Genomic DNA, 4,837 nt, shown 5'->3' with positions numbered 1-4,837 from the left:
GTTCCTCTTTCTCCACACCCTCGCCAGCATCTACTATGAGTTTTTTGATCTTAGCCATACTGACTGGTGTGAGGTGGAATCTCAGGGTTGTTTTGATTTGCATTTATCTGATGACTAAGGATGCTGAACATTTCTTTAGGTGCTTCTCAGTCATTCGAGTTTCCTCAGTTGAAAATTCTTTGTTGCCGTTGCCTTAACAACCCGTAGCAGAGTCCGTTGGGTGATGGCCTCTAATTTTAAGAAGACAAACATGGCATCCAATGCCCAGAGAAAAAGGATGAGCCCTAAGCTTGAACTTACTGAAGAACAAAAACAGGAAATCCAGGAAGCATTTGATCTCTTTGATGCTGATGGAACTGGAACTATAGACATCAAGGAACTAAAGGTGGCAATGAGGGCCCTGGGCTTTGAACCTAAGAAAGAAGAAATCAAGAAAATGATAAGTGAAATTGATAAAGAAGGAACAGGAAAAATGAACTTCAGTGACTTTTTGACAGTGATGACTCAGAAAATGTCTGAGAAAGATACCAAAGAAGAAATCCTGAAAGCTTTTAAGCTGTTCGATGATGATGAGACTGGGAAAATATCATTCAAGAATCTTAAGCGTGTGGCCAAGGAGCTGGGTGAGAACCTGACAGATGAGGAACTACAGGAAATGATTGATGAAGCTGATCGAGATGGAGACGGTGAGGTCAATGAGCAAGAGTTCCTGCGCATCATGAAGAAGACCAGCCTCTATTAAGATTAGTGTTTCTTTATCTACTGCAAGCACATGTGACTAGATTTAGTGCCTGGCATTGTGAAATATGGCTTTTGAGAGCTCCTCTCCCCCTCCCTCCTGGGTAACTCTAGCCATGACCTCGAATCTATTTTTGACTTTTGAAAGTGTTCTTTGATATTAAGTTCTTTGTACATTTACCTGCTGACTAAGTCAGCAGGGCAGAGCAGGAGCACATAGAGTGGGGAAAGGGTCTGCAAGTGTGACTGTGGCCACGTGACCTTCCATTACTTCACCTTGCTCATGCGTATCCACCCAGCTGAGTACGTGCAATGGCTTCTTACTTGTCCATGCATCCAGCTCACCATAAGCAGTGGTTGTTCTTAAAATGGTTTTGGTTTTCATCTGACACCACAGTGCAGTTTTCTCTTTTACAAAACACAAAGAGTGCTTGCTGTGGCATTTGGATGTGTGTTAATGCATTTGTTTTCTCTTTAAAAAATAAAACCTTTCTTAATTTAAAAAAAAAAAAAAGAAAATTCTTTGTTAAGCTCTATACCCCATTTTTAATTGGGTTATTTGGTTCTCTGGAGTTTAATTTCTTGAGTTCTTTGTATATATTGGATATTAGTCCTCTGTCAGATGTGGGATTGGTAAAGATCTTTTCCCAATGATAGTTTAATCTTAATATTAAAACCTATACACCCTATTGCTCTCTAATTCATAGCCTCTTTTTATTTAATTGTTGTTACACCCACACTCCTAAATATACAAATAAATCCTGCACAATCTGTATAATATTATCAGTATCTACATGATCTCAGGGCTGAGTACTTTGTATTGGACAAGGAATCAAGGGCTTTTACCAAAGGAAGACCATTTCTTTTGCTTTCAACATTCCCTAGTTGCTATAATTCTTTGCATGGAGCTGAGGCCTCTTGAGCTTTTCTCCTTTCATGTTAGCATGTCCTTTGCTTTTGCCATTGTTTAGATTTTGTTTAGGCAGTCATGTTGATTAGATGTCATGAGTGTAGATTCTCAGACATATATATATATATATATATATATATATATATATATATGAGATTTTATTTATTTACAATACAGATGTTATCCCCTTTCCCAATTTCCCCTCTCTAGAGACCCTATCTCATCCCCCCTCCTTTTTGCTTTTATACCATTTTAATTACATGCATGTATTAAGGTCAGTTCTCAGTTGAAGGTCTAACAATACAATAGATGCAAATAGTCAAGGAACAAGCAAAAGAACAAGCAAGGCATTACACCCAATTTTGTGAGCACTCCTGTGATCACTTTTTCTAAGGGCTTATGAGGATGACCAAAGTATCTGAGGCTTCCTCCCTGTTCTAACCCAAATCATTTTCATGTCTGAAGCCTACTTCCTTGTTCTAGCTTAATATTTAGATTCCTGCCTGAAATTACTTCTTTGTTCTAACTTAAGATTTAGATTTCTACCTGAAATTACTTCTATATACTCAGGCAGGTTTTAAATAACCATTCTATTCCAGCTGAAAATTCGTTATATTCTTCTGCTTGCAAGGCATGCTGTCCTAATCTCTAAACCCTTCAAATGTCTTGTCTCACAGGATGTGTCTAAGTCTACAGGCCTTAGGTCTCATTATCTAAGTCAAGGATAAGTTGTAATGAGAGTTGAGTATCTTTTATTTAAAACAACAAAAACAACAAAACAAAAACAAACAAGCAAAAGAACCCTTAGTGATAAAGAATGAAGTTGCATACCTTAACACATCTAATATACAATGTTTACACATAAATAGAATATCTGCAGTAATATGTTAATTTGAAAAGAGGTGAGAGATATCCAGAGTCACTGGCCCCTATGACTCAGGCTCAGATACATACATTCTCCAGTTTCACTAGGACCTAGTTCTCTTTCAAGCAACGATAATATCATAAGGAAAGGACTTGAAATTTTATTTAATAATGAAAAATATGTTTTATATTTTAAAGTAGTTCTCTAAATCTTATATTGTTATAGCATTAGGCTATATTTGAGAAATATTTGAGAAATGGCTGAAAGAGATATAAATTTATTTGTTTTGGCTTACTGAGGAAATAGAGTTATCAATTTATTGCTGTCCTAATAATATATACGTCATCCTTGATACTGATTTAATTCCAATTTGTACCTATAAAGGGTTGAATTCTAGAAACTCTGGCTTACAAAGAGATGTGTGGTAGACTGAAAGTTAATTGTTGTTACATTCTATTATAAGAGGGAACTTTGTCCCAGAAAATGTTATTTCCAGGGTTCTTTCTTTTGAATTCATAATTTCATTTCCTTTATGTTGTAGTAATTATTTAAAACTGGCCTTTGGTTAATCCAACTATCTAAGCTGCAGCGGCTCTGCCTAGCTCAGCCACCATGTTTCTCTGCCTGAGGCCACGTGCTCGCAGCAACTAGAACCGGCCCACCAGAAACATCAGCCCTGCCACCCACAAGACGCCAGCGTGGGAGATGACTCTGCCAATCCTCCATGCTGTCTCCACAAGGGTGGGCATTGCTCAGACCATTCCGCCATCCATGCGGGCCCAGTAAGAGAATGAGATTCTAATTCTTATAGATTAATCGAAGGCTTTATATGTTTGGTAATAATTAATAACAAGACACCCATACAAAGAGTGTTGTATCCCAATTAGCTAGCCTAATTATAAGTTGTTCCCCATGACTGCTCTCCATACCTGCGTGGTTCTCCATCCTCCTACATCTCTGCTCTCTCCAGCTCCTCCTCTTCCTTTTCCTGTTCTTCTTCTAACTCCTCCCACCTTAGCTCCTCCTACTCCTTTATCCTCAAATAAATGAAGCTATCTTTCTAGACATCTCTTCATTGGTACTACCTATGTTTGGAAGGAAAGTCACTTTTGGCAAAGTCCTGTCATATCCCTAAGAGCTGACAGCCAAAACTGTTGCCTTATTTTTCAGTTTAGTCTACTTACATGCACCAATAGAAAGCTCTCACCAGTTTCTAACTCTAATATTCTCCAGTATTAATACCTATAAAGATGTTGATACTGTGGCACCTACAATTGAAAAATATGTCTCATTAATAAGAACAGCCAACTGAGCCCAGACTGAAATAGACTCCATTTCTGCAGAACGTTCTGTGAACATGATTCACGTCTCTCATAAAAGTCTGTGCCGTGTCTGCCTAGATTTCAATCAGACATTCAAGACTGATCTTCCTGTAGATCAGGAACATTCATGTAGAAAATACCTTTATACTTGCTTCCGCTTCTAAATAAAAGCATTTGAAGAGATTATGATTCAAAACTTCCTTTAGGCCAGAAGAAAGACACCCAGGTACCAGCTCCAGGTGCCGCTTTGATGGACAAACATGTGATGGAGAGATGGGGAGGACAGAGTACTGTACAGAGACGGACATGAAAGCAAAGCCTAGGGGTTTGTACATTGAGGAGAAAGGTAGAATTGGAGACTTGAAGGCAGTGAGAAACAAGCAGATATGAGACCATGGTGAGTTCCTGCTGCCAAAGGCTATGTTTGGGTCCAAGGTCCTGCTGCAGCTGGGATCTATGTCAATTTCTGTGGGCCGAGTTACCACGAAAGGCTATACAGATGTCACTGGTCTGGACTGCTCCCTGAGGCATTGTCCCGAGATGGCCCTGCCCCCTTTAGGGCCTCCACTCTCAAAAGATCTGGCCATGAGGGCATAAGCAAGGGACAGCTGGCCCCATCCCTCATCTGCTAAGTGGTGGCATGGGTAAGGGAAATATCTCCTCATCCACGCTTACTCCTCACTTCTGGCTGCCTGTGGCAGGAGGGAAAGCTGGCACAGAGGACATCAGAGTGAGAGAGCTGGCTCTGCTCCTCACTGGGTGCAGCGTTCAGGACAGAAGGCCTGCACCTCACCCAGGTAGCACAGAAGAGCTGGGCCTGGTGTCAAAGGAACAGATAAGTCATCCCGAAGGATCTGAGACCAGGAGAGCTGCCCTTGCCCCTTACTGGCTACAACATTGGGTAAGCTAGCTAGGGGAGTATGGAGACCCTGCCCTGGTGATGCAGGTATGACCAATTCAGGTACCTTCCAGGGCCAGATTCCAATTCACCCCAACATCTAC

The 4,837-nt window shown here is 40.4% G+C and overlaps 1 pseudogene across 1 annotated transcript; it reads left to right on the top strand.

The window, feature by feature from the left end:
* The first annotated feature begins 201 nt into the window (after window positions 1–201).
* LOC114619488 lies at window positions 202–1,244 on the top strand (annotated as a pseudogene). Its single transcript, XR_003711160.1, has one exon. The product of XR_003711160.1 is annotated as a centrin-2 pseudogene (transcript).
* The last annotated feature ends 3,593 nt before the right edge of the window (window positions 1,245–4,837 follow it).

The sequence above is a fragment of the Grammomys surdaster genome, unplaced genomic scaffold, assembly GCF_004785775.1.
Source record: "Grammomys surdaster isolate TR1022 unplaced genomic scaffold, NIH_TR_1.0 150, whole genome shotgun sequence".
In the NCBI taxonomy this organism is placed as follows: domain Eukaryota; kingdom Metazoa; phylum Chordata; class Mammalia; order Rodentia; family Muridae; genus Grammomys; species Grammomys surdaster.
Note: the sequence above shows the minus strand (reverse complement) of the source record. Positions and strands in the feature narration are given on the sequence as shown.